The sequence below is a fragment of the Pseudophryne corroboree genome, chromosome 2 (genome assembly GCF_028390025.1).
Source record: "Pseudophryne corroboree isolate aPseCor3 chromosome 2, aPseCor3.hap2, whole genome shotgun sequence".
Lineage (NCBI taxonomy): Eukaryota > Metazoa > Chordata > Amphibia > Anura > Myobatrachidae > Pseudophryne > Pseudophryne corroboree.
Window position 1 is genome coordinate 21709147 of NC_086445.1, and position 23441 is coordinate 21732587.

Sequence of the window (23441 nt, forward strand, 5' to 3'; positions counted from 1 at the left end):
TGTGAGACCATATGCTGGTGCGGTTGGCCCTGGGTTCCTCCTAATGCAAGACAATGCTAGACCTCATGTGGCTGGAGTGTGTCAGCAGTTCCTGCAAGACGAAGGCATTGATGCTATGGACTGGCCCGCCCGTTCCCCAGACCTGAATCCAATTGAGCACATCTGGGACATCATGTCTCGCTCCATCCACCAACGCCACGTTGCACCTAGAGATGAGCGGGTTCGGTTTCTCTGAATCCGAACCCGCCAGAACTTCATGTTTTTTTTCACGGGTCCGAGCGACTCGGATCTTCCCGCCTTGCTCGGTTAACCCGAGCGCGCCCGAACGTCATCATGACGCTGTCGGATTCTCGCGAGGCTCGGATTCTATCGCGAGACTCGGATTCTATATAAGGAGCCGCGCGTCGCCGCCATTTTCACACGTGCATTGAGATTGATAGGGAGAGGACGTGGCTGGCGTCCTCTCCATTTAGATTATAAGAGACTGAGAGAGATTTACTGGAGCTGACTAGGAGGAGTACTGTTACTGTAGAAGTGTAGAGACTGAGTGGAGAGAGTTTACTAGTGAGGACAGTGCAGTTTACTTTATAATCCGTTCTCTGCCTGAAAAAAGCGATACACAGCACACAGTGACTCAGTCAGTCACATACCATATCTGTGTGCACTGCTCAGGCTCAGGCCAGTGTGCTGCATCATCTATTATCTATATATAATATTATATATATCTGTCTGACTGCTCAGCTCACACAGCTTATAATTGTGGGGGAGACTGGGGAGCACTACTGCAGTGCCAGTTATAGGTTATAGCAGGAGCCAGGAGTACATAATATATTATATAGTGAGTGACCACCAGACACACAGTGCAGTTTATTTAATATATCCGTTCTCTGCCTGAAAAAAGCGATACACACAGTGACTCAGTCAGTCACATACCATATCTGTGTGCACTGCTCAGGCTCAGGCCAGTGTGCTGCATCATCTATATATATTATATATCTGTCTGACTGCTCAGCTCACACAGCTTATAATTGTGGGGGAGACTGGGGAGCACTACTGCAGTGCCAGTTATAGGTTATAGCAGGAGCCAGGAGTACATAATATATTATATAGTGAGTGACCACCAGACACACAGTGCAGTTTATTTAATATATCCGTTCTCTGCCTGAAAAAAGCGATACACACAGTGACTCAGTCAGTCACATACCATATCTGTGTGCACTGCTCAGGCTCAGGCCAGTGTGCTGCATCATCTATATATATTATATATCTGTCTGACTGCTCAGCTCACACAGCTTATAATTGTGGGGGAGACTGGGGAGCACTACTGCAGTGCCAGTTATAGGTTATAGCAGGAGCCAGGAGTACATAATATATTATATAGTGAGTGACCACCAGACACACAGTGCAGTTTATTTAATATATCCGTTCTCTGCCTGAAAAAAGCGATACACACAGTGACTCAGTCAGTCACATACCATATCTGTGTGCACTGCTCAGGCTCAGGCCAGTGTGCTGCATCATCTATATATATTATATATCTGTCTGACTGCTCAGCTCACACAGCTTATAATTGTGGGGGAGACTGGGGAGCACTACTGCAGTGCCAGTTATAGGTTATAGCAGGAGCCAGGAGTACATATTATATTAAAATTAAACAGTGCACACTTTTGCTGCAGGAGTGCCACTGCCAGTGTGACTGACCAGTGACCTGACCACACTGACCACCAGTATAGTTAGTAGTATACTTATATTGTGATTGCCTGAAAAAGTTAAACACTCGTCGTGTGACTTCACTTGTGTGTTTTTTTTTTTTTTATTCTATAAAAATAAAACTCATTCTGCTGACAGACAGTGTCCAGCAGGTCCGTCATTATATAATATATAATATATACCTGTCCGGCTGCAGTAGTGATATATATATATTTTTTATATCATTTATCATCCAGTCGCAGCAGACACAGTACGGTAGTTCACGGCTGTGGCTACCTCTGTGTCTCTGCACTCGGCAGGCAGTCCGTCCATAATTGTAATACCACCTAACCGTGGATTTTTTTCATTCTTCTTTATACATACATAGTTACATAGACATCTTCTCTTTATCAACCAGTCTATATTAGCTGCAGACACAGTACAGTACGGTAGTTCACGGCTGTGGCTACCTCTGTGTCTGCACTCGGCAGGCAGTCCGTCCATAATTGTATACCACCTAACCGTGGTTTTTTTTCATTCTTCTTTATACATACATAGTTACATAGACATCTTCTCTTTATCAACCAGTCTATATTAGCTGCAGACACAGTACAGTACGGTAGTTCACGGCTGTGGCTACCTCTGTGTCTGCACTCGGCAGGCAGTCCGTCCATAATTGTATACCACCTAACCGTGGATTTTTTTCAATCTTCTTTATACATACATAGTTACATAGACATCTTCTCTTTATCAACCAGTCTATATTAGCTGCAGACACAGTACAGTACGGTAGTTCACGGCTGTGGCTACCTCTGTGTCTGCAGTCGGCAGGCAGTCCATAATTGTATACTAGTATCCATCTCCATTGTTTACCTGAGGTGCCTTTTAGTTGTGCCTATTAAAATATGGAGAACAAAAATGTTGAGGTTCCAAAATTAGGGAAAGATCAAGATCCACTTCCACCTCGTGCTGAAGCTGCTGCCACTAGTCATGGCCGAGACGATGAAATGCCAGCAACGTCGTCTGCCAAGGCCGATGCCCAATGTCATAGTACAGAGCATGTCAAATCCAAAACACCAAATATCAGAAAAAAAAGGACTCCAAAACCTAAAATAAAATTGTCGGAGGAGAAGCGTAAACTTGCCAATATGCCATTTACCACACGGAGTGGCAAGGAACGGCTGAGGCCCTGGCCTATGTTCATGGCTAGTGGTTCAGCTTCACATGAGGATGGAAGCACTCAGCCTCTCGCTAGAAAAATGAAAAGACTCAAGCTGGCAAAAGCAGCACAGCAAAGAACTGTGCATTCTTCGAAATCCCAAATCCACAAGGAGAGTCCAATTGTGTCGGTTGCGATGCCTGACCTTCCCAACACTGGACGTGAAGAGCATGCGCCTTCCACCATTTGCACGCCCCCTGCAAGTGCTGGAAGGAGCACCCGCAGTCCAGTTCCTGATAGTCAGATTGAAGATGTCAGTGTTGAAGTACACCAGGATGAGGAGGATATGGGTGTTGCTGGCGCTGGGGAGGAAATTGACCAGGAGGATTCTGATGGTGAGGTGGTTTGTTTAAGTCAGGCACCCGGGGAGACACCTGTTGTCCGTGGGAGGAATATGGCCGTTGACATGCCAGGTGAAAATACCAAAAAAATCAGCTCTTCGGTGTGGAGGTATTTCACCAGAAATGCGGACAACAGGTGTCAAGCCGTGTGTTCCCTTTGTCAAGCTGTAATAAGTAGGGGTAAGGACGTTAACCACCTCGGAACATCCTCCCTTATACGTCACCTGCAGCGCATTCATAATAAGTCAGTGACAAGTTCAAAAACTTTGGGTGACAGCGGAAGCAGTCCACTGACCAGTAAATCCCTTCCTCTTGTAACCAAGCTCACGCAAACCACCCCACCAACTCCCTCAGTGTCAATTTCCTCCTTCCCCAGGAATGCCAATAGTCCTGCAGGCCATGTCACTGGCAATTCTGACGAGTCCTCTCCTGCCTGGGATTCCTCCGATGCATCCTTGCGTGTAACGCCTACTGCTGCTGGCGCTGCTGTTGTTGCCGCTGGGAGTCGATGGTCATCCCAGAGGGGAAGTCGTAAGCCCACTTGTACTACTTCCAGTAAGCAATTGACTGTTCAACAGTCCTTTGCGAGGAAGATGAAATATCACAGCAGTCATCCTACTGCAAAGCGGATAACTGAGGCCTTGACAACTATGTTGGTGTTAGACGTGCGTCCGGTATCCGCCGTTAGTTCACAGGGAACTAGACAATTTATTGAGGCAGTGTGCCCCCGTTACCAAATACCATCTAGGTTCCACTTCTCTAGGCAGGCGATACCGAGAATGTACACGGACGTCAGAAAAAGACTCACCAGTGTCCTAAAAAATGCAGTTGTACCCAATGTCCACTTAACCACGGACATGTGGACAAGTGGAGCAGGGCAGGGTCAGGACTATATGACTGTGACAGCCCACTGGGTAGATGTATGGACTCCCGCCGCAAGAACAGCAGCGGCGGCACCAGTAGCAGCATCTCGCAAACGCCAACTCTTTCCTAGGCAGGCTACGCTTTGTATCACCGCTTTCCAGAATACGCACACAGCTGAAAACCTCTTACGGCAACTGAGGAAGATCATCGCGGAATGGCTTACCCCAATTGGACTCTCCTGTGGATTTGTGGCATCGGACAACGCCAGCAATATTGTGTGTGCATTAAATATGGGCAAATTCCAGCACGTCCCATGTTTTGCACATACCTTGAATTTGGTGGTGCAGAATTTTTTAAAAAACGACAGGGGCGTGCAAGAGATGCTGTCGGTGGCCAGAAGAATTGCGGGACACTTTCGGCGTACAGGCACCACGTACAGAAGACTGGAGCACCACCAAAAACTACTCAACCTGCCCTGCCATCATCTGAAGCAAGAAGTGGTAACGAGGTGGAATTCAACCCTCTATATGCTTCAGAGGTTGGAGGAGCAGCAAAAGGCCATTCAAGCCTATACAATTGAGCACGATATAGGAGGTGGAATGCACCTGTCTCAAGTGCAGTGGAGAATGATTTCAACGTTGTGCAAGGTTCTGATGCCCTTTGAACTTGCCACACGTGAAGTCAGTTCAGACACTGCCAGCCTGAGTCAGGTCATTCCCCTCATCAGGCTTTTGCAGAAGAAGCTGGAGGCATTGAAGAAGGAGCTAAAAGGGAGCGATTCCGCTAGGCATGTGGGACTTGTGGATGCAGCCCTTAATTCGCTTAACAAGGATTCACGGGTGGTCAATCTGTTGAAATCAGAGCACTACATTTTGGCCACCGTGCTCGATCCTAGATTTAAAGCCTACCTTGGATCTCTCTTTCCGGCAGACACAAGTCTGCTGGGGTTGAAAGACCTGCTGGTGACAAAATTGTCAAGTCAAGCGGAACGCGACCTGTCAACATCTCCTCCTTCACATTCTCCCGCAACTGGGGGTGCGAGGAAAAGGCTCAGAATTCCGAGCCCACCCGCTGGCGGTGATGCAGGGCAGTCTGGAGCGACTGCTGATGCTGACATCTGGTCCGGACTGAAGGACCTGACAACGATTACGGACATGTCGTCTACTGTCACTGCATATGATTCTCTCAACATTGATAGAATGGTGGAGGATTATATGAGTGACCGCATCCAAGTAGGCACGTCACACAGTCCGTACTTATACTGGCAGGAAAAAGAGGCAATTTGGAGGCCCTTGCACAAACTGGCTTTATTCTACCTAAGTTGCCCTCCCACAAGTGTGTACTCCGAAAGAGTGTTTAGTGCCGCCGCTCACCTTGTCAGCAATCGGCGTACGAGGTTACATCCAGAAAATGTGGAGAAGATGATGTTCATTAAAATGAATTATAATCAATTCCTCCGCGGAGACATTGACCAGCAGCAATTGCCTCCACAAAGTACACAGGGAGCTGAGATGGTGGATTCCAGTGGGGACGAATTGATAATCTGTGAGGAGGGGGATGTACACGGTGATATATCGGAGGGTGAAGATGAGGTGGACATCTTGCCTCTGTAGAGCCAGTTTGTGCAAGGAGAGATTAATTGCTTCTTTTTTGGGGGGGGTCCAAACCAACCCGTCATATCAGTCACAGTCGTGTGGCAGACCCTGTCACTGAAATGATGGGTTGGTTAAAGTGTGCATGTCCTGTTTTGTTTATACAACATAAGGGTGGGTGGGAGGGCCCAAGGACAATTCCATCTTGCACCTCTTTTTTCTTTTCTTTTTCTTTGCATCATGTGCTGATTGGGGAGGGTTTTTTGGAAGGGACATCCTGCGTGACACTGCAGTGCCACTCCTAGATGGGCCCGGTGTTTGTGTCGGCCACTAGGGTCGCTAATCTTACTCACACAGTCAGCTACCTCATTGCGCCTCTTTTTTTCTTTGCGTCATGTGCTGTTTGGGGAGGGTTTTTTGGAAGGGACATCCTGCGTGACACTGCAGTGCCACTCCTAGATGGGCCCGGTGTTTGTGTCGGCCACTAGGGTCGCTAATCTTACTCACACAGCTACCTCATTGCGCCTCTTTTTTTCTTTGCGTCATGTGCTGTTTGGGGAGGGTTTTTTGGAAGGGACATCCTGCGTGACACTGCAGTGCCACTCCTAGATGGGCCCGGTGTTTGTGTCGGCCACTAGGGTCGCTAATCTTACTCACACAGCTACCTCATTGCGCCTCTTTTTTTCTTTGCGTCATGTGCTGTTTGGGGAGGGTTTTTTGGAAGGGACATCCTGCGTGACACTGCAGTGCCACTCCTAGATGGGCCCGGTGTTTGTGTCGGCCACTAGGGTCGCTAATCTTACTCACACAGCTACCTCATTGCGCCTCTTTTTTTCTTTGCGTCATGTGCTGTTTGGGGAGGGTTTTTTGGAAGGGCCATCCTGCGTGACACTGCAGTGCCACTCCTAGATGGGCCCGGTGTTTGTGTCGGCCACTAGGGTCGCTAATCTTACTCACACAGCTACCTCATTGCGCCTCTTTTTTTCTTTGCGTCATGTGCTGTTTGGGGAGGGTTTTTTGGAAGGGACATCCTGCGTGACACTGCAGTGCCACTCCTAGATGGGCCCGGTGTTTGTGTCGGCCACTAGGGTCGCTTATCTTACTCACACAGCGACCTCGGTGCAAATTTTAGGACTAAAAATAATATTGTGAGGTGTGAGGTATTCAGAATAGACTGAAAATGAGTGTAAATTATGGTTTTTGAGGTTAATAATACTTTGGGATCAAAATGACCCCCAAATTCTATGATTTAAGCTGTTTTTTAGTGTTTTTTGAAAAAAACACCCGAATCCAAAACACACCCGAATCCGACAAAAAAAATTCGGTGAGGTTTTGCCAAAACGCGTTCGAACCCAAAACACGGCCGCGGAACCGAACCCAAAACCAAAACACAAAACCCGAAAAATTTCAGGCGCTCATCTCTAGTTGCACCACAGACTGTCCAGGAGTTGGCGGATGCTTTAGTCCAGGTCTGGGAGGAGATCCCTCAGGAGACCATCCGCCACCTCATCAGGAGCATGCCCAGGCGTTGTAGGGAGGTCATACAGGCACGTGGAGGCCACACACACTACTGAGCCTCATTTTGACTTGTTTTAAGGACATTACATCAAAGTTGGATCAGCCTGTAGTGTGTTTTTCCACTTTAATTTTGAGTGTGACTCCAAATCCAGACCTCCATGGGTTAATGAATCTGATTTCCATTGATAATTTATGTGTGATTTTGTTGTCAGCACATTCAACTATGTAAAGAACAAAGTATTTAATAAGAATATTTAATTCATTCAGATCTAGGATGTGTTATTTTAGTGTTCCCTTTATTTTTTTGAGCAGTGTATATATATATATATATATATATATATATATATTACACTTCTCTGTGACTGGATACTTCACACCTGCTAAATGTAATCAGGTCAACCCCACTTGCTAGATAGCATGATACAATGAGGGGGGAGGGGGAGTCACCAGGTTGAACAAGTAACAATATACCACGGAAAGAGAATACAGCCACCATCCAAAAAGACCACAACTGAAATATATTTATTTTGCAAGCAATAAACATCTTAATTGATTATACAAATAACACTTCTTTGAAGCTCCTAATTACAGCCACAATTTCTCCCTTTTACATGATTTCAGCAGCGAATGCAATGAAAACAAATGAAACCATCAGTGTCCAATCAAAGTAACACAAATTGTGAAAAATGCAAATGATCAAAATTACACCAACATAATTAAGAATAACGATGACAAAATAATGTAATCAACGTACAGCTAGCACAAGCAAAACTGTGGCTGGGGACAGTGCTACAATACGCAGAACATGCTCAGAGCCTTTTACATGGAAAGCAATGGAGAATATTGGCTGTAAAGACATCATACTGCTACTAGTGCAGAGCAAATGCTACGCAGGGCCGCTCCGTATACTGCTAGTGCAGAGCAAATGCTGCACAGGAACGCTCCGTACACTGCTAGTCCAGAGCAAATGCTGCACAGGAACGCCTCGTACACTGCTACTAGAGCAGAGCAAATGCTACACAGGACCGCTCCATACACTGCTAGTGCAGAGCAAATGCTACGTAGGAACGCTCCGTACACTGCTAGTGCAGAGCAAATGCTACACAGGAACGCTCCATACACTGCTAGTGTAGAGAAAATGCTGCACAGGAACGCTTCGTACACTGCTACTAGTGCAGAGCCAATGCTACGCAGGACCGCTCAGTACACTGCTAGTGTAGAGCAAATGCTACGCAGGACCGCTCCGTACACTACTAGTGTAGAGCAAATGCTACACAGGACCGCTCCGTATACTGCTAGTGCAGAGCAAATGCTACGCAGGAACGCTCCATACACTTCTACTAGTGCAGAGCAAATGCTACGCAGGACCGCTCCGTATACTGCTAGTGCAGAGCAAATACTACGCAGGACGGCTCTGTACACTACTAGTGCAGAGCAAATGCTACGCAGGACCACTCCGTATACTGCTAGTGCAGAGCAAATGCTACGAAGGACCGCTCCGTACACTGCTAGTGTAGAGCAAATGCTACGCAGGACCGCTCCGTACACTACTAGTGCAGAGCAAATGCTACACAGGACCGCTCCGTATACTGCTAGTGCAGAGCAAATGCTACGCAGGAACGCTCCATACACTTCTACTAGTGCAGAGCAAATGCTACGCAGGACCGCTCAGTACACTGCTAGTGTAGAGCAAATGCTACGCAGGACCGCTCCGTACACTACTAGTGCAGAGCAAATGCTACACAGGACCGCTCCGTATACTGCTAGTGCAGAGCAAATGCTACGCAGGAACGCTCCATACACTTCTACTAGTGCAGAGCAAATGCTACGCAGGACCGCTCCGTATACTGCTAGTGCAGAGCAAATACTACGCAGGACGGCTCTGTACACTACTAGTGCAGAGCAAATGCTACGCAGGACCACTCCGTATACTGCTAGTGCAGAGCAAATGCTACGAAGGACCGCTCCGTACACTGCTAGTGTAGAGCAAATGCTACGCAGGACCGCTCCGTACACTACTAGTGCAGAGCAAATGCTACACAGGACCGCTCCGTATACTGCTAGTGCAGAGCAAATGCTACGCAGGAACGCTCCATACACTTCTACTAGTGCAGAGCAAATGCTACGCAGGACCGCTCCGTATACTGCTAGTGCAGAGCAAATACTACGCAGGACGGCTCTGTACACTACTAGTGCAGAGCAAATGCTACGCAGGACCACTCCGTATACTGCTAGTGCAGAGCAAATGCTACGAAGGACCGCTCCGTACACTGCTAGTGTAGAGCAAATGCTACGCAGGACCGCTCCGTACACTACTAGTGCAGAGCAAATGCTACACAGGACCGCTCCGTATACTGCTAGTGCAGAGCAAATGCTACGCAGGAACGCTCCATACACTTTTACTAGTGCAGAGCAAATGCTACGCAGGACCGCTCAGTACACTGCTAGTGTAGAGCAAATGCTACGCAGGACCGCTCCGTACACTACTAGTGCAGAGCAAATGCTACACAGGACCGCTCCGTATACTGCTAGTGCAGAGCAAATGCTACGCAGGAACGCTCCATACACTTCTACTAGTGCAGAGCAAATGCTACGCAGGACCGCTCCGTATACTGCTAGTGCAGAGCAAATACTACGCAGGACGGCTCTGTACACTACTAGTGCAGAGCAAATGCTACGCAGGACCACTCCGTATACTGCTAGTGCAGAGCAAATGCTACGAAGGACCGCTCCGTACACTACTAGTGCAGAGCAAATGCTACACAGGACCGCTCCGTATACTGCTAGTGCAGACCAAATGCTACGCAGGAACGCTCCATACACTTCTACTAGTGCAGAGCAAATGCTACGCAGGACCGCTCCGTATACTGCTAGTGCAGAGCAAATGCTACGCAGGACGGCTCTGTACACTACTAGTGCAGAGCAAATGCTACGCAGGGCCGCTCCGTATACTGCTAGTGCAGAGCAAATGCTACACAGGACCGCTCCATACACTGCTAGTGCACAGCAAATGCTGCACAGGAACGCTCCGTACACTGCTAGTGCAGAGCAAATGCTACACAGGAACGCTCCATACACTGCTAGTGTAGAGAAAATGCTGCACAGGAACGCTTCGTACACTGCTACTAGTGCAGAGCCAATGCTACGCAGGACCGCTCAGTACACTGCTAGTGTAGAGCAAATGCTACGCAGGACCGCTCCGTACACTACTAGTGCAGAGCAAATGCTACACAGGACTGCTCCGTATACTGCTAGTGCAGAGCAAATGCTACGCAGGAACACTCCATACACTTCTACTAGTGCAGAGCAAATGCTACGCAGGACGGCTCTGTACACTACTAGTGCAGAGCAAATGCTACGCAGGACCACTCCATATACTGCTAGTGCAGAGCAAATGCTACACAGGACCGCTCCATACACTGCTAGTGCAGAGCAAATGCTGCACAGGAACGCTCCGTACACTGCTAGTGCAGAGCAAATGCTGCACAGGAACGCTCCGTACACTGCTAGTGCAGAGCAAATGCTGCACAGGAACGCCTCGTACACTGCTACTAGAGCAGAGCAAATGCTACGCAAGAACGTTCCGTACACTGCTACTAGTGCAGAGCAAATGCTACATAGGATTGCTCCGTACACTGCTAGTGCAGAGCAAATGCTACACAGGACCGCTCCATACACTGCTAGTGCAGAGCAAATGCTACGTAGGAACGCTCCGAACACTGCTAGTGCAGAGCAAATGCTACACAGGAACGCTCCATACACTGCTAGTGCAGAGAAAATGCTGCACAGGACCGCTCCATACACTGCTAGTGCAGAGCAAATGCTACGCAGGACCACTCCGTATACTGCTAGTGCAGAGCAAATGCTACACCGGACCGCTCCATACACTGCTAGTGCAGAGCAAATGCTGCACAGGAACGCCTCGTACACTGCTACTAGAGCAGAGCAAATGCTACGCAAGAACGTTCCGTACACTGCTACTAGTGCAGAGCAAATGCTACATAGAAACGCTCCGTACACTGCTAGTGCAGAGCAAATGCTACACAGGACCGCTCCATACACTGCTAGTGCAGAGCAAATGCTACTTAGGAACGCTCCGTACACTGCTAGTGCAGAGCAAATGCTACACAGGAACGCTCCATACACTACTAGTGCAGAGCAAATGCTACACAGGAACGCTCCATACACTACTAGTGCAGAGCAAATGCTACACAGGAACGCTCCATACACTGCTAGTGCCGAGAAAATGCTGCACAGGAACGCTTCGTACACTGCTACTAGTGCAGAGCAAATGCTACGCAGGACCGCTCCGTACACTACTAGTGCAGAGCAAATGCTACACAGGACCGCTCCGTATACTGCTAGTGCAGAGCAAATGCTACGCAGGAACGCTCCATACACTTTTACTAGTGCAGAGCAAATGCTGCGCAGGACCGCTCCGTATACTGCTAGTGCAGAGCAAATGCTACGCAGGACGTCTCTGTACACTACTAGTGCAGAGCAAATGCTACGCAGGACCACTCTGTATACTGCTAGTGCAGAGCAAATGCTACACAGGACCGCTCCATACACTGCTAGTGCAGAGCAAATGCTGCACAGGAACGCTCCGTACACTGCTAGTGCAGAGCAAATGCTGCACAGGAACGCTCCGTACACTGCTAGTGCAGAGCAAATGCTGCACAGGAACGCCTCGTACACTGCTACTAGAGCAGAGCAAATGCTACGCAAGAACGTTCCGTACACTGCTACTAGTGCAGAGCAAATGCTACATAGGAACGCTCCGTACACTGCTAGTGCAGAGCAAATGCTACACAGGACCGCTCCATACACTGCTAGTGCAGAGCAAATGCTACACATGACCGCTCCATACGCTGCTAGTGCAGAGCAAATGCTACGTAGGAACGCTCCGTACACTGCTAGTGCAGAGCAAATGCTACACAGGACCGCTCCATACACTGCTAGTGCAGAGCAAATGCTACGTAGGAACGCTCCATACACTGCTAGTGCAGAGAAAATGCTGCACAGGTCCGCTCCGTACACTGCTAGTGCAGAGCAAATGCTACGCAGGACCGCTCAGTACACTGCTAGTGTAGAGCAAATGCTACGCAGGACCGCTCCGTACACTGCTAGTGCAGAGCAAATGCTACACAGGACCGCTCCGTATACTGCTAGTGCAGAGCAAATGCTACGCAGGAACTCTCCATACACTTCTACTAGTGCAGAGCAAATGCTACGCAGGACCGCTCCGTATACTGCTAGTGCAGAGCAAATGCTACGCAGGACGGCTCTGTATACTACTAGTGCAGAGCAAGTGCTACGCAGGACCACTCCGTATACTGCTATTGCAGAGCAAATGCTACGCAGGACCGCTCCGTACCATACTAGTGCAGAGCAAATGCTACACAGGACCGCTCCGTATACTGCTAGTGCAGAGCAAATGCTACGCAGGAACGCTCCATACACTTCTACTTGTGCAGAGCAAATGCTACGCAGGACCGCTCCGTACACTGCTAGTGTAGAGCAAATGCTACGCAGGACCGCTCCGTACACTACTAGTGCAGAGCAAATGCTACACAGGACCGCTCTGTATACTGCTAGTGCAGAGCAAATGCTACGCAGGAACGCTCCATACACATCTACTAGTGCAGAGCAAATGCTACGCAGGACCGCTCCGTATACTGCTAGTGCAGAGCAAATGCTACGCAGGACGGCTCTGTACACTACTAGTGCAGAGCAAGTGCTACGCAGGACCACTCCGTATACTGCTACAGCAGAGCAAATGCTACGCAGGGCCGCTCCGTACACTACTAGTGCAGAGCAAATGCTACACAGGACCGCTCCGTATACTGCTAGTGCAGAGCAAATGCTACGCAGGAACGCTCCATACACTTCTACTAGTGCAGAGCAAGTGCTACGCAGGACCACTCCGTATACTGCTAGTGCAGAGCAAATGCTACACAGGACCGCTCCGTACACTACTAGTGCAGAGCAAATGCTACGCAGGACCACTCCGTATACTGCTAGTGCAGAGCAAATGCTACACAGGACCGCTCCGTACACTACTAGTGCAGAGCAAATGCTGCACAGGAACGTTCTGTATACTGCTAGTGCAGAGCAAATGCTACGCAGGAACGCTCCATACACTTCTACTAGTGCAGAGCAAATGCTACGCAGGGCCGCTCCGTATACTGCTAGTGCAGAGCAAATGCTACACAGGACCGCTCCATACACTGCTAGTGCAGAGCAAATGCTACGCAGGAATGCTCCGTACACTACTAGTGCAGAGCAAATGCTACGCAGGACCGCTCCGTACACTGCTAGTGCAGAGCAAATGCTGCGCAGGACCGCTCCGTACACTACTAGTGCAGAGCAAATGCTACGCAGGACCGCTCCGTACACTGCTAGTGCAGAGCAAATGCTGCGCAGGACCGCTCCGTACACTGCTAATGCAGAGCACATGCTGCACAGGACCGCTCCGTACACTACTAGTGCAGAGCAAATGCTACACAGGACCGCTCCGTATACTGCTAGTGCAGAGCAAATGCTACGCAGGAACGCTCCATACACTTCTACTAGTGCAGAGGAAATGCTACGCAGGACCGCTCCGTATACTGCTAGTGCAGAGCAAATGCTACGCAGGACGGCTCTGTACACTACTAGTGCAGAGCAAGTGCTACGCAGGACCACTCCGTATACTGCTAGTGCAGAGCAAATGCTACACAGGACCGCTCCGTACACTACTAGTGCAGAGCAAATGCTACGCAGGACCACTCCGTATACTGCTAGTGCAGAGCAAATGCTACACAGGACCGCTCCGAACACTACTAGTGCAGAGCAAATGCTACGCAGGAACGCTCCATACACTTCTACTAGTGCAGAGCAAATGCTACGCAGGACCGCTCCGTATACTGCTAGTGCAGAGCAAATGCTACACAGGACCGCTCCATACACTGCTAGTGCACAGCAAATGCTGCACAGGAACGCTCCGTACACTGCTAGTGCAGAGCAAATGCTACGCAGGAATGCTCCGTACACTACTAGTGCAGAGCAAATGCTGCGCAGGACCGCTCCGTACACTGCTAGTGCAGAGCAAATGCTGCGCAGGACCGCTCCGTACACTGCTTGTGCAGAGCAAATGCTACGCAGGAATGCTCCGTATACTACTAGTGCAGAGCAAATGCTACGCAGGACCGCTCCGTACACTGCTAGTGCAGAGCAAATGCTGCGCAGGACCGCTCCGTACACTGCTAATGCAGAGCACATGCTGCACAGGACCGCTCCGTACACTGCTAGTGCAGAGCAAATGCTGCACAGGACCGCTCCGTACACCCTGGCCACTATCTGGAGGGGAGCGGGTTGTACACCAGAGTTTTTGTCCCTCAACATTCCCTGTTCTTACAGGGCAGTTCCTCCACTCGAGTCATTCTGACTGTTCAGGTGGAGGCGCCTTGTGGGAAAATATCCCATTCCTGTGTATTCTGGTGAAATGGAATTATTTTATTACCATAAGTTAAAAAATATTCTTAGATTCAAAATGTAACAAAAATACATTTTACATTTACAAACCCTTATACTGCCTCTGTCTTTTCCCTTCAAAGCTTTGTCTGGTGCGTTCTCTTCTATACACGGCTTGTGTGTCTTCTCTGTGCAGCATAAAACAGTAGTTTCCCATCATGTTGACGTTCCATCTCCTTTATATCTTAGTGGAATCTTTTTGCTTCAACCTTACTAGCAACGCCAACGTTTCCTGGAAAGTATTCCAAGTGTTCGCTCGGAAAGTGCACTTTCAAGCTCCTCAAACAACCTAATGATTTCTATTTCTCTAGCATGTTTTCCACTATTTGCTTTTTGTTGGGATCTTTGAAGTTCCCCATGAACTTCTTTATAACTTCCTTAAGAGCATTCCAAGCCTCTCTTTAAACTGTTTCCATTTTGTTCCTCATTCTCTGTTAGGAGTTTCAAATGTCTGGTCCAACAAACATTCCTTCTTTCAGTATGGCATCTGACAGTCCCGGGAACATTTTTCATCGCTAAAAAACAAACAAAACGTTTTTACAACTGCTTCACAAGTCCTAGTTTGACGTAAAGAGGGGGTAAGAGGTCTTTTTGGTGATCAACCAAACTTTCCCAGATAACATTTTGCCCATTGGTTTTTGATCCAGTGTTGGCCATTCATTCAACTGTCCCAATAGCACACAAAAAAATGGGCACTTTTTGTGTCCTCCTTGCTGTCCTAGGAGCATAAGGTCATCCATCCATGATCCTTGCTGGAAAATAAGATTTTACTCACCGGTAAATCTATTTCTCATAGTCCGTAGTGGATGCTGGGAACTCCGAAAGGACCATGGGGAATAGCGGCTCCGCAGGAGTCTGGGCACAACTAAAAGAAAGTTTTAGACTACCTGGTGTGCACTGGCTCCTCCCACTTTGACCCTCCTCCAAGCCTCAGTTAGGACACTGTGCCCGGAAGAGCTGACACAATAAGGAAGGATTTTGAATCCCGGGTAAGACTCATACCAGCCACACCAATCACACCGTATAACTCGTGATACTATACCCAGTTAACAGTATGAAACATAACTGAGCCTCTCAACAGATGGCTCATAACAATAACCCTTTAGTGAACAATAACTATGTACAAGTATTGCAGACAATCCGCACTTGGGACGGGCGCCCAGCATCCACTACGGACTACGAGAAATAGATTTACCGGTGAGTAAAATCTTATTTTCTCTAACGTCCTAGTGGATGCTGGGAACTCCGAAAGGACCATGGGGATTATACCAAAGCTCCCAAACGGGCGGGAGAGTGCGGATGACTCTGCAGCATCGAATGAGAGAACTCAAGGTCCTCCTCAGCCAGGGTATCAAATTTGTAGAATTTTGCAAATGTGTTTGCCCCTGACCAAGTAGCAGCTCGGCAAAGTTGTAAAGCCGAGACCCCTCGGGCAGCCGCCCAAGATGAGCCCACCTTCCTTGTAGAATGGGCTTTAACCGATTTAGGATGCGGCAGTCCAGCCGCAGAATGCGCCAGCTGAATTGTGCTACAAATCCAGCGAGCAATAGTCTGCTTAGAAGCAGGAGCACCCAGTTTGTTGGGTGCATACAGGATAAATAGCGAGTCAGTTTTCCTGACTCCAGCCGTCCTGGAAACATAAATTTTCAAGGCCCTGACTTCGTCCAGCAACTTGGAATCCTCCAAGTCGCTAGTAGCCGCAGGCACTACAATAGGTTGGTTCAAGTGAAAAGCCGATACCACCTTAGGGAGAAACTGGGGACGAGTCCTCAATTCTGCCCTATCCATATGGAAAATCAGATAAGGGCTTTTAAATGACAAAGCCGCCAATTCTGATACACGCCTGGCCGAAGCCAAGGCCAATAACATGACCACTTTCCACGTGAGATATTTCAGATCCACGGTCTTTAGTGGCTCAAACCAATGTGATTTTAGGAAATTCAACACCACGTTGAGATCCCAGGGTGCCACTGGAGGCACAAAAGGGGGCTGAATATGCAGCACTCCTTTTACAAATGTCTGAACTTCAGGTAGTGAAGCCAGTTCTTTTTGGAAGAAAATCGACAGAGCCGATATCTGTACCTTAATGGAGCCTAATTTCAGGCCCATAGTCACTCCTGCCTGTAGGAAGTGCAGAAATCGACCCAGCTGAAATTCCTCTGTTGGGGCCTTATTGGCCTCACACCAAGCAACATATTTCCGCCATATGCGGTGATAATGTTTTACAGTTACATCTTTCCTGGCTTTAATCAGCGTAGGAATGACATCCTCCGGAATGCCCTTTTCCTTTAGGATCCGGCGTTCAACCGCCATGCCGTCAAACGCAGCCGCGGTAAGTCTTGGAACAGACAGGGCCCCTGCTGCAGCAGGTCCTGTCTGAGCGGCAGTGGCCATGGGTCCTCTGAGATCATCTCTTGAAGTTCCGGGTACCACGCTCTTCTTGACTTGACCAATCCGGAACCACGAGTATTGTCCTTACTCCTCGTTTTCTTATTATTCTCAATACCTTTGGTATGAGAGGCAGAGGAGGGAACACATAAACTGACTGGTACACCCACGGTGTCACTAGAGCGTCCACCGCTATCGCCTGAGGGTCCCTTCACCTGGCGCAATATCTCTCTAGTTTTTTGTTTAGGCGGGACGCCATCATGTCCACCTGTGGCCGTTCCCAACGATTTACAATCAGTGTGAAGACTTCTGGATGAAGTCCCCACTCTCCCGGGTGGAGGTCGTGTCTGCTGAGGAAGTCTGCTTCCCAGTTGTCCACTCCCGGAATGAACACTGCTGACAGTGCTAGCACGTGATTTTCCGCCCATCGGAGAATCCTTGTGGCTTCTGCCATTGCCGTCCTGCTCCTTGTGCCGCCCTGTCGGTTTACATGGGCGACCGCCGTGATGTTGTCTGACTGGATCAGTACCGGCTGGTTTTGAAGCAGGGGTTTTGCCTGACTTAGGGCATTGTAAATGGCCCTTAGTTCCAGAATATTTATGTGTAGGGAAGTCTCCTGACTCGACCATAGTCCTTGGAAGTTTCTTCCCTGTGTGACTGCCCCCCAGCCTCGAAGGCTGGCATCCGTGGTCACCAGGACCCAGTCCTGTATGCCGAATCTGCGGCCTTCTAGAAGATGAGCACTCTGCAGCCACCACAGCAGAGACACCCTGGTTCTTGGAGACAGGGTTATTAGCCGATGCATCTGAAGATGCGATCCGGACCATTGGTCCAACAGGTCCCACTGAAAGATTCTGGCATGGAACCTGCCGAAAGGGATTGCTTCGTAAGAAGCCACCATCTTTCCCAGGACTCGCGTGCAGTGATGCACCGACACCTGTTTTGGTTTCAGGAGGTCTCTGACTAGAGATGACAGCTCCTTGGCTTTCTCCTCCGGGAGAAACACTTTTTTCTGGACTGTGTCCAGAATCATTCCCAGGAACAGTAGACGTGTCGTCGGGACCAGCTGTGACTTTGGAATATTCAGAATCCAACCGTGCTGGTGTAGCACCTCCTGAGATAGTGCTACTCCTACCAACAACTGCTCCCTGGATCTCGCCTTTATTAGGAGATCGTCCAAGTACGGGATAATTAAAACTCCCTTTTTTCGAAGGAGTATCATCATTTCCGCCATTACCTTGGTAAACACCCTCGGTGCCGTGGACAGTCCAAACGGCAACGTCTGGAATTGGTAATGGCAATTCTGTACCGCAAATCTGAGGTACTCCTGGTGAGGATGATAAATGGGGACATGCAGGTAAGCATCCTTGATGTCCAGGGATACCATGTAATCCCCCTCGTCCAGGCTTGCAATAACCGCCCTGAGCGATTCCATCTTGAACTTGAATTTTTTTATGTATGTGTTCAAGGATTTCAAATTTAAAATGGGTCTCACCGAACCGTCCGGTTTCGGTACCACAAACAGTGTGGAATAGTAACCCCGTCCTTGTTGAAGTAGGGGCACCTTGACAATCACCTGCTGGGAGTATAGCTTGTGAATTGCCTCTAGCACAGCCTCCCTGCTCGAGGGAGTTGTTGGCAAGGCCGATTTGAGGAAACGGCGGGGGGGAGACGCCTCGAATTCCAGCTTGTACCCCTGAGATACTACTTGAAAGATCCAGGGATCCACCCGTGAGCGAGCCCACTGATCGCTGAAATTTTTGAGGCGGCCCCCCACCGTACCTGGCTCCGCCTGTGGAGCCCCACCGTCATGCGGCGGACTTGGAAGAAGCGGGGGAGGACTTTTGCTCCTGGGAACCAGCTGTTTGTTGCAGCCTTTTTCCCCTACCTCTGCCTCTGGACAGAAAAGACCCGCCTTTTCCTCGCCTGTTTTTCTGGGTCCGATAGGACTGTACCTGATAAAACGGCGCTTTTTTAGGCTGTGAGGGAACATGGGGTAAAAATGCTGACTTCCCAGCTGTTGCTGTGGAAACGAGGTCCGAGAGACCATCCCCGAATAACTCCTCACCCTTATAAGGCAAAACTTCCATGTGCCTTTTGGAATCTGCATCCCCTGTCCACCAGTGACGTGCGGTGAGGTCACTGGTTGGGGAGGCACTGGCAGCTAAAAAGCCCTCCCCCCCCCCTTCCCCCCCGAAAAAAAAAAAAAAGTGTGGTCCCCCAACACACCAGTAAAACCAGCACTAGGCAGAACCAGCTAGGGGGAGTAATGCCATAGCAGGGGAGACACTCAGTGTGGTGTCCCCCTGCCATAACATTAATCTGCCCCCCAGCCAGTCAGCCCAGGGTTGGAATTCCTCGGAAAGTGGGAACCCCAAAAAATAAAAATGGGGTCCCCCCTCCCGAGCAATAACCAGCACTGGGCTGATAGCCCAGTGCTATCCCCCGCACCCCTGGTGGCGGTGGGTGCGGGGTTCATTGTGTGTTAATATTGTTCTTTACAGGTGGCCTACAGGTCCCAGCAAGCCTGCCCCAGCATGCTGGCACTTGGAGAACCACAAGTGCCAGCATGCCCGGACATAAAGGGCCCGCTGGCACCTGTAGTCCACCTGTAAAGAAAATATTAAAATAAAACACCACACAAAAATAAGCTTTATTAAACTGGGTCTTCACCTGGGGGCGGCGGCCTTTAAGCTCTTTTGCGTGGCCGCCGCCTTCCCAGGGCTTCCGGCGTCTTCACCTGGGGGGCGCCCCCCCCCCTCCCCAGGGCTTCCAGCGTCTTCACCTGGTGGGCGGCGGCTGCTAAGCTCTTTTGCATAGCCGCCGCCCAGCCAGGACTTCCGGCGTCTTCTTTCTTCAGGAGCTCTTCACAGCTCCTCCTCCGCCGTCGGACTGACTCTCCTCCGCCTCGCGCTGACTTATATAAGTCAGCCGGAGGGGGCGGGGCGATGACGCAGCGAGCCGTGATTGGCTCGCGGCGGCCATCTTGAATTTCAAAAATGACGCTGAGGCGCCATTTTTGAAACTGGAACCGCTCCGCTGCCAAACTCTGCAGGATAAAGGTAATTTCCACCGCCGCCGCAACCCGCCACCCGCACCGCCGCCGCCCGCACCACCGCCACATCCCGCCTCCCGCACCATCGCCGCATCCAGCCGCCCGCACCTCCTCCGCCAGCGTCGCCGACACAGTGATTGACAGCGGATCCAGTGACGGATCCGCTGGCCAATCACTGTGGCCTCACTGACAGGGACGTGCTTTCATAGGTTGAAAGCACGTCCCTGTATGAAAGCGGCACCACTAATGGTGCCGCTTTCCCATATATTTTCAATGGGCTTTTACAGCCCATGGCTAGTCCCCACCCGTGCCCGCCCCCCGCTCCCCATACTTTCCCCAGTGACAACGGGAGGCACCACGATCGGTGCCTCCCAAACACAAAAGAGGGGAGCAATGTAAAGAATAATATTAAGAAGATACATATGACACAGAATATGTGTCATATGCATCTTCTTTGTATTAACTTAATCATTAATGACAGGGGAGGCACTGTCTCCCCTGACTGCACGTCTCTGCTGTCCACTGCCGAGTCCATAAGCCTCTTCTAGCAGAAATGGACAATGCACTTATTTTAGATGCCAGCCGGCAGATCTCCCTCTGTGCATCTCTCATGTATAAGACTGAGTCTTTTATATGCTCTACGGTTAGCAGAATAGTGTCCCTGTCTAGGGTGTCAATATTTTCTGACAGGGAATCTGACCACGCAGCGGCAGCACTGCACATCCATGCTGACGCAATAGCTGGTCTGAGTATAATGCCTGAGTGTGTATATACAGACTTCAGGATCGCCTCCTGCTTTCTATCCGCAGGCTCCTTCAGGGCGGCCGTATCCGGAGACGGAAGTGCCACCTTTTTAGACAAACGTGTGAGCGCTTTATCCACCCTAGGAGGTGTTTCCCAACGTGCCCTATCCTCTGGCGGGAAAGGGAACGCCATTAGTAATTTTTTTGAGATTATCAATCTTTTATCAGGGAAAGCCCACGCTTCTTCACACACTTCATTTAATTCTTCAGATGGGGGAAAAACTACGGGTAGTTTTTTCTCCCCAAACATAATACCCTTTTTAGTGGTACCTGGGTTTATATCTGAAATGTGTAAAACCTCTTTCATTGCCTCAATCATGCAACGAATGGCCTTAGTGGACATTAGATTAGACTCATCGTCGTCGACACTGGTATCAGTATCCGTGTCGACATCTGCGTCTGCCATCTGAGGTAGTGGGCGTTTTAGAGCCCCTGATGGCCTTTGAGACACCTGGGCAGGCACGAGCTGAGAAGCTGGCTGTCCCGCATTTGGCATGTCGTCAAATTTTTTGTGTAAGGAGTCGACACTTGCACGTAATTCCTTCCATAAATCCATCCACTCAGGTGTCTGCCCCGCAGGGGGTGACATCACTTCTAAAGGCATCTGCTCCGCCTCCACATAATTTTCCTCCTCAAACATGTCGACACAGCCGTACCGACACACCGCACACACACCGGGAATGCTCTAACAGAGGACAGGACCCCACAGAAGCCCTTTGCGAAGACAGAGAGAGAGTATGCCAGCACACACCAGAGCGCTATATAATGCAGGGACTAACTGAATTATGTCCCCTATAGCTGCTATAATATTTACTGCGCCTAAATTTAGTGCCCCCCCCCTCTCTTTTTTACCCTTTTCTGTAGTGTAGACTGCAGGGGAGAGCCAGGGAGCTTCCTTCCAGCGAAACTGTGAGGGGAAAATGGCGCCAGTGTGCTGAGAGAGATAGCTCCGCCCCTTTTTCGCGGACTATTCTCCCGCTTTTTTAAGGATTCTGGCAGGGGTAATTATCACATATATAGCCTCTGGGGCTATATATTGTGATTGTTTTGCCAGCCAAGGTGTTTTTATTGCTGCTCAGGGCGCCCCCCCCCCCAGCGCCCTGCACCCTCAGTGACCGGAGTGTGAAGTGTGTATGAGAAGCAATGGCGCACAGCTGCAGTGCTGTGCGCTACCTTGGTGAAGACAGAAGTCTTCATGCCGCCGATTTTCCAGACTTCTTCTTGCTTCTGGCTCTGTAAGGGGGACGGCGGCGCGGCTCCGGGACCGAACACCAAGGCCAGTTCCATGCGGTCGGTCCCTCTGGAGCTAATGGTGTCCAGTAGCCTAAGAAGCCCAAGCTAGCTGCAAGCAGGTAGGTTCGCTTCTTCTCCCCTTAGTCCCTCGTTGCAGTGAGCCTGTTGCCAGCAGGTCTCACTGTAAAATAAAAAACCTAAAATATACTTTCTTTCTAAGAGCTCAGGAGAGCCCCTAGTGTGCATCCAGCTCGGCCGGGCACAAAAATCTAACTGAGGCTTGGAGGAGGGTCATAGTGGGAGGAGCCAGTGCATACCAGGTAGTCTAAAAGCTTTCTTTTAGTTGTGCCCAGACTCCTGCGGAGCCGCTATTCCCCATGGTCCTTTCGGAGTTCCCAGCATCCACTAGGACGTTAGAGAAAGCTACATGAGAACTACATTTTTATCATTCAAGATGACTCTTGGCACAGCCAGCCATTGTCACTTACTGACCCCAATCTATTATTTTTGTTCCAAAAACAATCCTTTTATAGAAGATTTTTCAAATGATACCCAATTTTATAGAAAAACGGTCCAAAACTAGAATATGTAAGAATAGATAAATAGCAAAATAAAATTTTATTTATGAGGAAAAATGTGACGTGATGGATTTTTATTCTTTGTATTTTTACTGGCATCCGCACCCAATAATCAATGCGAGTGTGTACATTATTCAAGCAATTTATGGACCTGTGTTATCTGAAAGTCTGAGGACCCCATTCCAGACATACTGTACATCCAAGTATCTGGTAGTTTGCCGGACGCTCTCCAGAAGGTATCTGAGAAACTGGTTGTAAGAGCAAAGTCTAAGGGTCCAACGCGTTTCAGCCGGGCTCGTATGGACTACCAAAAATAACTTTTGCTTTCTGAAAGGGATAAAAGAAGTAGCGCTGAGGTTTACCCTGGGGTGACAATTACACATCTGCACATTGCACCTCTCTTATTCTTCTCCTCTGTGCACCCCCACATGTGATTGTAGTTTTCTGCGCAGGGTGGAACAAAGTCTTACACGCTGCACTACCAACTCGTTTTGTGCCCGTAGAGCATGTTGTATCCAATACATGAATGCAATGTAAATGTGGTAACGCATGGATCAGTGAAACAGTGCCCCTAGTGGCTTCAAGAGAAAATTGTCCAGTAAAATAATCCAGATATACAGTATTTCTCAGGGGTGCTGCATAACAT

At 49.3% G+C, this 23441-nt stretch overlaps 1 protein-coding gene across 1 annotated transcript in view; it reads left to right on the forward strand.

Annotated features, from left to right (window-relative positions):
* Positions 1–23441, forward strand: part of PDE2A (phosphodiesterase 2A) — an 859648-nt gene that overhangs the window by 680466 nt on the left and 155741 nt on the right. The window lies entirely within an intron of this gene.